Raw genomic sequence first — 13,658 nt, 5'->3', positions numbered from 1 at the left:
CCCAAAAGGCAGTGTTTGCACACGCACAACAGAAAAACAAAGACCATAGACAAAACCAAAGGGTGGTGGGGGTTAACACCAATCATCACAAAAAGTAGACGATGGGCCTCACAATCAGCACTTCTTCGGGAAGATTTTACATTAAGTTTGGTATTTTGCTGTTACAATTTGTTTCAGAGATGAGGCGGAACCGGGGGGGGGGGGCTTCCCCCGATTTTCACAAGCCAACAAAAGTGCCCCGCTGGCGGGTATAAATGTGCCCTCACGAGATGAAAACAAAAGTGCCCCTCAAACGCACAAGTATGATGAAAGCATATGATTGCACTACTAATAAAATTGTCTCCTCTCTTGTAATGGAAATCGACCCCTCAAAAACACAAGTGCCCCTGTCGCATTGCCAGGATTGTGCACCTTCTCGAGATGGAAAACTACCCCTTAAAAGCGCAAATACCACTATCGCAATAATAAAGTTGTGCCCCTGTCGAGATGAAAAATTTGCCATCAAAACATCTGAAGATGGAAACTTCCCATCAAAAGCACAATTGTGTTGTTGCCCCACTCGCAATGTTAATTTTGTGCCCCTCTCATGGACAAATGGCTTTCATAGTGCTCTTCCTCACGCGAATAAAACCAAATAACTAAAATAAAATAGAATAAAATAATAATAACTAGAATAGAATAGCTAGTCAAATTCAAGGGCGGACCCAAAAAGGTTACTGCCGTGGACGAAGGCCAAAGGGCGGATCCAAGGCGGGGGAGGGGCGGGGGCAACGAGGCCATGCCTTCAAAAATAAAATAAAACACGAACACAACTTGTTACCAGGTAAGGAGCTGTGAGATAAAGAGAATACTTTTTAGGGACCTTTGTGTTTACCTATGTCAATAAACTAAATAGCATGAAACTTAATTAAAAAAGCATGAATACTAAATACAAAAATATTTGCATGTGCAGTGATTATTCTCCATTACCCAACAGATATTGCTTTAAACCTACAATAGCCTATAAGTGTTGTGGACAGAAGAATGATCGATAACCATATGAAAAGCTTTTAGAATTATCTCCAGTTCTCAGTTTCTTTAGAATCAATATTCTCACGTGGAAAACAGTAAACTTCATCTGCAAATTTCTACATAGAATGTGTGGTATTCTGTCTCTTTCACCTTAAATTTCTCTATTGTTTCAACTTCCTAAACAATGCACATTTACATCCCGGCCAAAAGTATTATTTGACAAATTTCCTGAAAGATCTTTTTTCGGAAGGGGGGGGGGGTTGGGGTTAAAAGACGCGTTTTTATTTACTCTGCTGAAGTGCTTTGTTTTGCAAATTGTTACGGAATATGACTCTTGAATAAGTGACAAAACCATAGGGTCTGTATCTTTTCATAGAAACTGCCCCCAAGTACACTTCACAAATTTACAGAGTGCATGTCTGTCTTTCCTTGTTATGTTTTTGACAGTAGTTCCTGGTTAGGGTTGGACTTCCGTGCTGGCTCGCTTTACTGAAGACACGAACAAAATAAGGGTTTACACGTTAATATTGAAACGGTTCAAGAGTCACTTAGCAGTGTCAGATACATTTACTCATCCTGTCATTAGTTTAGATTGTTCTTTATGATGAACTTAATTAGACTACAGTAATTTTCAAGAGCACATTGTACATAAACTGTTACACACACACACCCACGTGTGTATTTGCCTGCAATTAGGGACCTCCTATTGTCCCTCTTTCGTTTATACTTCGACTTTTTAGGAAGACCTCCCATATGTTTTGTATGAATCAATGGGACAATATTTGGCTTAATAAGAGTGAACTTAGTGGGCGATATAATCTGTGTGTTAACGACCAACGTGACTGTGAAAAATGATCTTTTTGGGGCTTGAAAACCGTATTATGCTGTTAGACAAGATTGACCTCTTTGGTCTTTGTCATTAGCCTGGTGACTGACTACGGGAAAATGTGTAGAAATAGAGACTAATACCACTAGACTATGCAGTACATAAGGGTTGTTGGACTGGTAAATGTCGACGGCTGGCCGGCAGGCCGGTTGGTGAGCTTCATTTTTGTCCTTTTTGTTTTGAATGAATATTGTGAAAAACAGTTCTGTAAGTCCCATCCAAAATGAAAATATCTCAATATTCTACTGACAAGTCATCATTAGAAAAGCACACAAAAGCATCAAGTAAACCATAAAGCCTTCAAGCCTTTTGAAAGCATTGTTCAACACACTGACCCTGTAAAGTACATAATCGTTGTTTGTGATCGAACAATTTGAAATATCACCCCTGCAAATACTCTCCATTTATGTGTGCCAAGTTCGTGATCTATTGTGGTGAGTTCGTCCGTGAGAAACGCAGAGAATAGTGAAACAATCTCTCGGATTAAATACGGTTCAACTATTTTAAAGCAATTAATCAATAATCGATGAGCAATAAAGTCTGTGTAATTTCACAAAAGTATTTACATCATAATTACTGAACAACAGCTGTCTTGACGTAAGTGTTATTGTTGGCATGTTTTCCCGATCTCTTTATGGTTATCAGAAGCGCCATTTTTGAGTTTGAAAATTTGTTATGCCCTTTTCCCGTTGGATTAGGCCTACATCTCCAGCGGTAAGTTAAAATAGGCCTACATAAAAAAATATTTAAATTGGTTTCTCTGGAAGTGAGGGCATTAATATTAAGGTTACGTGAATTGTACGAACATCGGCAAATATTACACATGCAGATAAAGGCCGGTTTAGGCCATAACGGAAACTTATTTGGATATATAATTATACCAGCACAGCTATCTCATTGAATTCCATAGGATTATTTAAAGAATATATACCTCAATAAACAAAAAACTGTGAACATAAAGACATTTAACAGAGAGAGAGAAAAGTGTTCATCGCTGCATTTACACCTGCCCTCCAATCACTGTTTAAAAAGATCTTGCATTTCAAGAGCCCAACAAAAAAAAACACCCCTTTGGGAAATCCTGCATCCTCACCGCACCCTTCCTTATAACTTCGCAACATCAGTGGAATCCCTCATTTTCTAAACGTAAACAACTACGGAAGCCCATCAAAACACGACCTGTTTAATTTTAATTTTATTTATTCCCTTCCCGAACTGTGCAGCATATCACAGCATATAGCTATAAGTTGGAGAAACCATGACGTCTGTGACAAAAGCTATTTTTGGTCTTTGAAAATAACATTTTCCTCAAGCTCTTTGTGATTGTCATACCGTCCCCTAGCAGTTCTTGGACACTTTGCAAGATAAGCTACAACAGTACAGGATGCATACCCCATACCCCACAGCTCGGCCACGGCGAGTATGCACGCATGAATGTATGCGTGTACATAGGCCGAAAACAGGTCAACTCGTAGGCGAACCAACTCGTACGCGACCAACTCGTACACAGGACAACTCGAGAAAGAATGTTGCATTCTGACGCTACTTCAGTGGTTGTATACAAAGTCTATGGAGAGTCTAGACAATTTTTTAAGTATTTACTAACAAAATTGGATTTTTTTTTCAGTCCCAGATTCATGTCTTATCATCATTTTTGCAATGACTGACCTTCATTGGGGTGATATATGAAGAAAAAAAACAGCGTCAGGTTGCAACATTCTTTCCACAACTCGTACGTGGACACATTCGTACGCGGTCCAACTCGTACACAGAATAAAACTCGTATACAAAATTGTATGCAGTCGAAGATTCTTGACTATATACTGGGAACGATGTATTGTTCAATTTCTTTAAATTGTCTAATTTTGGCCGGCATACAAGTTGGCTGGTGTACGAGTTGGCTCGCATACGACATGTACGACATGAATGATATTACGAAACAAGTGATTTACTTACAAATTTGTTCAGATCGAACATTAAAAGCTAAAAGTGACAAAACGAAATCGCAAACGAAGCCGAGCTTTGAAAAAGGGCCATCAATGTCAACATGTTTATTTGTAGACACGGAGGCTGCCTGACCTAAGATTTATCAGGAATAGTCAGAATCTTTTGGTCAGGGAACCAGACTAGAGCGCAAGATCGGTTGAGTTTTGTCAAGTGCATGCACAAAGCAACTAAAAGGAAATGAAAAGAACAGAAAAAAACTTATAAAATAAAAAAAAATAATAATATAAGGGAAACTTCGGTAAGTATTAGTGAAGACTGTAAAGTGTACGTTATTTGATATGCGGTTTTCATGAGCGCAAGCCAGGATGATTACGCAATTGTAATTAAAAGAGTTATTTTTTATTTTAATGAGCGCGGACCGCGCAAAGCTCAGACATACAAGTTGGTATATTGGGGCCTGCTACGTATGTATTTTTTTTTCTTAAATTTTTCGATTTTCTTTTTTAGCACAAAATTAGACAAGTCCTGCAACAAATAAATGTGCTTGTTTGGTTTGCAGCTAGGCCCTAATATACAATGTCATTTTTTTGGTAACTGCGCGCTCCGTTTCAGAAATTGCGCACACTATTCAGAAGGAATTAACACTGAGCGTCCCGCTCTTAATTCGAAAGTAAAAATTAATTGATAACTTTTCTTGGGCCGATTTGTTCGATGTCTCATTGGAAAAGCGCATAACTAATGTAATTCTAGGAAACATAAATTCAGTTTGAAAATCTCTTTTTTTTTTAGATAGTGGATATTTTGCCGGAGGTAATGACGGCAAACTAACGTTTACTAAAGGTTTGCCGGCGGCAATCCATATCAATAGAGGGCGCTATACTCTTTAAGATAGGGCTGAATTTTAAGATGTATTTAATTCCCACAAATAGTTGTGCAGCACGTTTGGTGTAGTGGTTAAGCAAAAGCTCTAGTGAGCGGGATGACTCGAGTTCGAATCCGATCACCGCCACATTATTAAGGTTTTTTTTTCCCATCCCCAAATAAATAAGAATATTCTTTTTTTATTATTTTAAAATGTCTCAAACATTTTATTGCAGAGTATTACATTTTCTTTTTCAGATTTGTGGCTCTGGAGGATTTTTTTTAAAAGGGAAATAAAGTCCGAAATTATAAAATGGTCTGAATCCCATCTTGTAAATACGAGGTTACAACGATAATATTGGCATGGAGCCAGACTAAAATATGTCACCGGAAAATTTTCAAGTACAAAAAAAAAACAGTAACTGCGCATGTTCAGTGCATAGCCGGCAAACTAACGTTTACTAAAGGTTTGCCGTCTCCGGCAAAATATCCACTGCCTTTATTTTAAGGTGCCACAAGCACGTACATAATGCACCAATTAACGTTAACCTAGCTTAAATTAAATCGGAGCATTAAGCTTTTTTTTGCGTGCCATATTTTTTTCTCTCATTATCCGTTTCTAATTCTCATGTACAGTACCTGTGATGCTCAGTTGATACATTTTTGTTGTTGGAAACTTCGACAAAATACCTAAAAAGCCGCATTTTTTTGGTTTCTCACTTTGCTTAAAAAAAGTGGGATCCGGGGAATTTCCAAGTGCAAGTGGTCTCTAACCCGCGAACGGCCGGCTGTACCGTCGAAAGTGCCGTTTACAAATAAAAATTTAAAATGAATGAACATATCGAAATCAGCTCTATGATCGAATTCGAAGCGCACCCTCCAAAGTTGCACATGTCATCAGAAAACAACCACGAAAAAAAATTAATTCGTATCAACCATTATTACGCCTTCAGGCGTAAACTTGAAGTCAAGTCGGTAATTTGCTGGTTTTAGTTCGGGCGCGGCCGCCCGCTGGTACAGCGTCACTGGCAAAATGCGGACGGCTTGTGCAGGAGTCCTCAGCCCGATACGCATCCATGTCCGTATTCCAATTACCGACTTGAATCTCGGCATTGTATACAACGTATGTGACTCGCGATATTTATGTTAACCTCCAATCAGATTAACAAAGGAATGATCTCACATGATTTAAGATTGACGGCTGCCATTTTGTCATGTGACTGGTCATCAGAATTTGGTCATGTGATCGACTGGTGATCACTGTTGATCACTGGGAAGGGTGTGTGGCGGGCTTTACATGAATGATTTTACAGTTCCCCCAACCATGCATTTGCCTTTATGCCTTTCATAGCATTGGGCAATAATACGCCATAATAAAGGTATGGTGTAAAAGATATGTCTTCCCACTTTAAACATCAAACATCAAACGTCGAAGTCCCATCATTTTTAACATATGGGTAATGCTTCTGTGTGGATAATTGCCGGGCCGACAAAAATGTGTTGAGCGAGTAAACACAATTCTAAATACTTTCTTGCTATCAGTTTGTAAACATGTTTACATGCTATTTACATGCTTAACTTTTTAGCATGAGGTGATATAGCAGGTACTCGCTGAAAACTTTTTTTGTAGGTCAGTCAAATATCCACACAGGCAGTAGGCTACATTTGTCCCTACATTTGTGCCTAAATTTAAAACTTGATAATCCCATGGTGAATTTGACCTCTCTCGGAAAATTAATCATATCTCTGTCAAAAAATTAAGATCTGGATGTTTGATATCTCATTTTAAAGTGGAAAGACGTATCGTTCAAACCATACATATATTATCTATGTTGGTTACACATTCTACGTCAGTCGCATGCCGTTATATTTTGTTTGCAATTTTTTGATAACACTGTAGATCTTCAGAGTTTACAGCAGATGTCAATAAATGTGTCCACAACATTTTTTTCTATTGGTAGATTCAATTGTGAAACAGAAATGGACGAAGAATTCAAAACGCCAGTAGAGCTGGAGCCTAGCTCGGGCAAAGAGAAGAAACTCGACCAAGGATTTGTTTTTGAGTCATCCATGTCAGGTGAGAATTTCCAGAATATAGCACTTAAACATTTTTTACACAGAATTATAAACAGTTACCAAAGAAGGAAATGGCTCCCCAATGAATAATCCTTTCAGGTTTTCAATCTGATTCTGACCACTTTCCCGTGCATACCCTTAAGGCAAGCGTAATTGTCACTTTTCTATCTCCACACCACTTCACAAACCCGAAAATGCTACACAAGAAACTTCACTAAAACAATAGTCCCGACAATTGGGTTTTGGTTTGTTTTATTTAGTCACTCACTGCATTCCCCATCACCGTGTAAAATGATGTATGCGTGTGTATGGTAGACTAGTCTGATTACCAAAAACCAGACCCCAAGTGATTCTGACCACTTCTGCAAAGTAGTCAGAGGGATTGTTTGGGCCTTATCGGCAATTCCATGAGAATGTGGATATACGACTGGAAATGGACATTTCATTAAAAGCCTCAAAAATACAAGTACTATAACCCAAATTGTGGTATTATTATTATTATTATTATTTATTCGGCCAACAAATAAACAAAAGTACAATGACAAAGCAAATAAAATGGGTTAACAATATCTTTCATTTGAATTTTGTTGTATCAATGAGATAGAATACGGTTACGCGTGTCTTTACCACAATACCGGCATTTTGCCTAAAAATATCATTTTAGGCACCTTGTTATTTTACACGCAAAATACAAGTGGTGTTGTGAGTTTTTGTTTTTAAGGAAACATTGAATGCAAATTCAGATGTCGAATGCATGTGTTTAGATCGAAACCAGCGCATGTCAAAAAAAGCTTTAGATTCATGAGATATTCCGTTTTCAATTGTGAAACAGAAATGGACGAAAAATTCAAAACGCCAGTGGAGCTAAAGCCTAGCTCGGGCTTAGAGAAGAAACCCGTCAAAGGATTAGTTCTTCCAGTCATTCAAACCAGGAGAAGATTTCCATAATACAGCACTTTCAAAAGTTTTACAAAGATTTGTAACAGTTACCAAAGCAGGAAAGGGCTACCCAATGAATGATCCTTATAGGTTTCGATTTCTTCAGCAGTAAGAGCTTCTCGTGCGTGCCGGGCAAACATAATTGTCATTTTTTTGTGAAACATAGATCGAATTCAATTTCTGATGTCGAATGCATGTGTTTTGATCGAAACCAGCGGGTGCCAACAAAGCATTAGATTCATGAGATATTCCGTTTTGTAAATTGCATTCGAAATATTAAACCATTTTTGAAAAGCATTCAAGTAGTAAAACGCACGTTGGATGTTTCGAAATACGTTTTGTTTTTAGTGCATTTGATTTGTAAATATAGTACACGTTTGAATGCATAATTTCTCTTGAGAAAGTACATTCCGTTATCAAAACACACGTTAGATCATTAAAAAGACACGTTCTAGCTTCGAAAATACATTTGTTTTTCAAAATATGTTTAATAATAATTTGGTTTCGTACCTGTTTCCATTCTCATGTTTCGTTTGTTTTATGTTAGTTATAAAATAAGGCACTTTAAGAATGCTAAAACCTAATGACACTTTTTATCATTGCCAAAACATAAATATTTTGTGAGCCAGATTTCGCTGACAATAGTTTAAATCATGATCAGTCCCATGATTATCAATCCCATAGTTATGTCAAAAAATGGCAGCCGTCAATATTAGGCCCTCAGCTACTTTTGGAATAAAAAAATAAGGACTAAAAATAATTTTGGTAATTTTGTGGCTATTCTTGGATATCGCCATAATAAATGCGCTTGGAGTACATGTACATAAAAAAAATCATTGCTCTTTTTGAGACATTTCTGTTTAAAAATCTTCCTGATTCAAGTTTTGACCTCCGAAAATCAAACTGCCGTTACAAAGCAGCATGCACGCTTTTGTTTTCTGGTGAACCATCAAACGACAAATCTTCTTACCCAATCATTATGGCAAGACTCTCATATTTAGATAAATCTACTGTTGTTAGATAATATCCTTTTTTTGAAACCGCTGGTCAACTGTTCGACTTTTAAACCAATACTGTGTGTGACAGTAACAACAACTAAATTTTTGAATGTGGCTTTTTTATTCCACAGGCACTAGTCCATCTACGTGGTTGCCAGAGAGTTCCTCACCGACCCCGCCCAGTCTTCACTTCAGGAAATGGCTTTCCTGGAGCGAGGAACTAGATCATCCTTTTCTTGAGACTTTTGCATCAAACAGAGGGTCATATATGCCACTTTTGCCATCTTTTATTGTTGCGACTCCTTCCAATGATATAGCACTGCAAGATAATAACACAGTGAAGATATACGACATCAAAGGTGTTCCCAGAGGAAGCATCACAACCCAAGATGAAATATTCCACTTTGCGTTTGTTTCATACAGAGGTTGGTGCAGTCCATCTTTACTGACTATTGTCCACAAAATGGCGTCGAATAAAGCCGTTGTAAAATTTGTGTTCCAAGACCTTCAACAGTTGTATTCAACCGGCAGTTCTTTGTTTTCCTTTGAATATCACCGCCATGCTTGTTTGTCTAAATGTCGATTTTTCTCGACATATTTTCTTAATGTCTTACGCACACATCGGAATACCACTTTCGCAACGAGACAAAGTTTTGTACACTAAGGCTAAACAAAAGTCTCCGGTTTCTGGTATGCGCGTGCGTCGCCGTAGCCATGCGCGTCGGCAAAATGAAACAGTGTTTTTTTTCAATGAAAGATGATGTCTCAGAACCGCCAAAATCACTGGTTTGACTGGAATCCTGCTGCTGCACAATTTTAACGTGTTTTTAGATTGGGTTATGGTCGAGAATAAGCTTTCTGTGGCCTCTCTGGACTCCCATATATTTGCACTAAGTTTAGTCGGGCACCATTTGCAGTCATCAGCCGACATTTGAAGCAAAAAAATCAAGTAAAAAAAAAAAAGCCGCGTCGCCGCACCACTTTTTGGGCAAGCTCCATACCAGAAATCGGAGACTTTTTTTTGGCCTAATAGTGCTACTTAAAATTTTTCTCCATCAGTTTGGTGACTGCAAAGTTACTACATGGCTTAAATGTAAAATAACACTACTTATATGGGACTCCTCATATTATTAAATCTTCCATAGTGTTAATTATATTGGATATAATGCCAATGTAAGAAACATTAGGCCAAAAAAAAAATAGTGTGTCACTGGTCAGCGTGCGCGTCGATTTTAATTATGCGCGTTGACCTTTTTTTTCAAAATGTTCCGCGGTAGCTCCAACAGCGCCCTCCGCACCAAAAAATGGGAAATTGCACCATGGCAAATGAACGAGGGCACCAAGGCAAATTATGGAGGACACCCATGTACATGAGGACACCAACAAAGCAAAATAGTACCCCACCTTGTCTGTACAATTAATACAAGCTTGAAAAAAAAAAGCCGCTTCGCTGCATCAATTCCGGAACTTTGGTCTGACCAGAGACCGAGTATTTTTTATTTTTGGCCTTACTGGCGTTTGAAAGGCTATAACTGAGGTTTGATTTAATGTTTTGTTTTAATAATTTTACATGTATTTTCTTCGATTTTTGATTGAACTACAGATGCAGATGACATTTCAGCTACACAAGATCGATTGGTGGTGATACAAAAAGATGACCCTTATGTCAAAATGTACACAATGGAAGGCAAGGTTGACTTCCAGTTTTTGACGAAACAACATGATGATAAAGGCGAGGAGGCTACTGGGCTGGTGATTCCTTGTCCACAGAGTATGGCAGTAAAGAAGGACGGTACCATCGTAGTGGGTGATGTGGCAAGGTATGTGTTGACTGAGCACAGCCCCAAAGATGGTAAGATCCTACGCACCATGCAGGTCAAGATTAAACCGACATTTTTGGCCGTTGATGACGACAACAGAATCCTCGTCAGCGATTGCCACAATATACTCGAAGTCGACGAAAGCAGCACTGAATCCATCACCTTCCAACCAACGATACAGGGTCGAACAGCTGAAGTATTTGGTTTATGCTGCAACAAAAGGGATATCTTCGTGGGTCTATATGCGGACCAACGCTACAGCGGGCTCATACATCGGCTTGATAACCGAGGGAAGTTCGTTGAATGCATTGACAGGCACCCTCTAATTAACCCGCCCCATGGGATTACTATCACTGGTCAGCAATATCTTGCAGTGGGAGGGTTCGACAACGTTACGATATACAAAGGTAAATCAGATTGAAACAACTGGACGGAAATATGAGAGTTTAATCCATCAAGTTTGATCAAATTTCGTTAAATATTAAGACAATTGAATGGGGTGAAATTCATTCCGGAAAGATTTGCCTAATATGTTTGCAAAGTTAGTCGGTCTGAAGGTCGGTGGTTGATATCGGGCGTTATTTTTTTTTTTAGGTCATTTGAATGTTTTTTCTTGAACATTCGCAATGTCTTTATGGGTAATATGTTTCGTTCTTTTAAATTTATATTGTGCCATATTATATTAAACAGAAATGGACGAAGAATTCAAAACACAAGAAAAGGATAGATTGGGCCACACAGAGACAAGAAGAGCCCTAACAGAGCCATTAGCACAAGGTGAAGATTCGCATCACATACACGGTGAGTCAAAACAAAAGTGACCTGAATTAAAGTTTTTTTTCCCTCAAATTTCAAACACCAAGGAAGTATATCTCAAAAAATACCATCTTCTTCCTCTTAGTTCAAAATGAAAAAAGAAAAGATTTACTGAAATTGTTCCATATTACCCGAAGTTATGCACGTTTATTTAAATGCAACTATGAGTTGGACTAGATGCAACTATTTAAATGCAACTAATGAAGCTATTGAGCTGAACGAGAAGACAGATTACACAAAGGGGGTTTAGATAAAAATGAGATTTCTTGAACATGTCAAGATTTTATCACAAAAATATGGTTAATAAGATTAAAATGAACTCATTGAACTTCATCCAATGGCATGTTTTTCACTTAGTTGAGCAAAACGAACAGGATGTTTTTCAGATAAAAACTGGCGTGTCTTTTCTTTCCACGGTGCTGCCATTCCGACTGTGACTGGCATTCGCCGATATTTTGTTACATGCGCACAAACTAAGTGAGCGGGATGATCATACGTTCTCGGCGGATAATGGACTCGGGGCCGCAGTGTTCGAATTCTTACTGCGGATTGCCCGTTCTTAGCCCAAACGCGTCTTCTTTTTCTCCTCTCTTTCATGGATCTGAAGTCATTGCTGTTCCATCACTTGAGGCAAACCTTTATGCAACAACTTTATGTCCAATTCTCCATGTACACTATATGATAATGGACACCCCCTCTCTTGTTTTCCTTCTCGCATTACTGAACAGGTCTACTCGCCTTCATCACTCCAAAGAAGGTTGCTAAAATAATTAAAACCATGGAAGCTTGGAACTTTCAAACGTACTGGCCCTGATATAACCCCTGTTATTGCAATGAAAACGTGTTCCCCGGAACTTTCTGCAGTTTTGTCCAAGCTATTTAACATGTCTAGATTGCCTCTGTATCTCCATCGTCTTGGTAAGTGGCGTCTGAGTTTTGTTGACATTATTCGAGGATTTAACGAAGGCATGGTCGGTAGAGACTCATGTGGCAGATAAGTGTCTGACCCTTTTAAGATCTCCGATGGAGTAAAACAGGGTTGTGTTTTAACACCAGCCCTGTTCTATCTGTTCCTGTCAGCAGTTCTGAAGACTCTGATAGACAAACTAAGTTATGTTGTCTTTATAAATTCCCGACAAGATGGGAAGTTATTCAATCTGGCAAGACTCTGAGCAAAAACAAAGGTGAGAGAGGTCTGTGTTAGAGAGCTGCTCTTGCTGACAACTCTGACCTTGTGGCTCACACCTTTGCGGACATCCAGGAGGTCACCATCCACTTCGCTGAAGCCTCTCAGAAGTTCGGCCTCACTAGTAATATAAACAGACAAGTATGCGTTTTACAAACTATCCAACACCCAGCAAACCCTACACTCACCCGCCCTTCCGAGCTGCAGTCAGTCCCTAATTTCACATATCTGGGGAGTGCAGTTAGATTCCACGACACCTTTGATGCTGAGATTTCTATTCGCATCCAAGCTAAAGCAAAGGTGAAAACGTGTTTGGTCATAGCATGGTGAACTCGCTTGGACCAAACACGTTTTCTAAGCATTCTAAACAAAGTGCAAGATCTATCGTGCTCTTGACCTAACTACATTGCTGTACTCGGCTGATGACATGTACATTCAATATAGACGACAAACCAGGAAATTAACTAGCGTGTAGTTACGACACCTGATACAGATCCTTGGAAATTCTTGGAAGGACCCGAATTACAAATGTTGTGGTCCTGTAACGTGGCAACATGCTAAGTGTTGAGTCTGTGCCCCTTACTGCCCAGTTGATATGGGATGTGTGTTTAGTACGGATAGATGAGTCAGGCTGTTTTCTATATTGGACAACTGGGAAGCAACAGCACAAAATCGTACAGAGTGGAGGGCTTCCATCAGGATATGAGCTCAGAAAGTCGAATTGACAACATCGGACACGTATGAGAAGCAACGCGCCAGGCGTGATAATCCTCAATCTCCATCTGTCTTCTGTCGGTTTTGTAACAGGGACTTTGAGACAGAGAGAAGTTCACAGTATCGACTAAAAATATCATTATCTTTTATTATTTTTCAAACCAGATGTCGATGAGTACTTTTTGCAAAGGAGTGTTTTATCCCGGGATACCAGAATAAAGGGCATACACTTTTGCAGGCTCATGGTCTGGCATGCGGAGTATGTGCCCAAGGAACTTGAGCTACCCAGTTCTTGCACTCTCCACAAGAGGGTTTGAGTTGGTCATAGTATCGATGGTGGCATTGGGGACATGGTCGGTGCGCTTGATGCTCAGCATAATGCGGTAGCAAGAGGTAGCAAAAGT

The sequence above is a fragment of the Patiria miniata genome, unplaced genomic scaffold, assembly GCF_015706575.1.
Source record: "Patiria miniata isolate m_02_andy unplaced genomic scaffold, ASM1570657v1 HiC_scaffold_25, whole genome shotgun sequence".
Classification (NCBI taxonomy): domain Eukaryota; kingdom Metazoa; phylum Echinodermata; class Asteroidea; order Valvatida; family Asterinidae; genus Patiria; species Patiria miniata.
The sequence above is the reverse complement of the archived record's forward strand: the minus strand, read 5'-3'. Positions refer to the sequence as shown.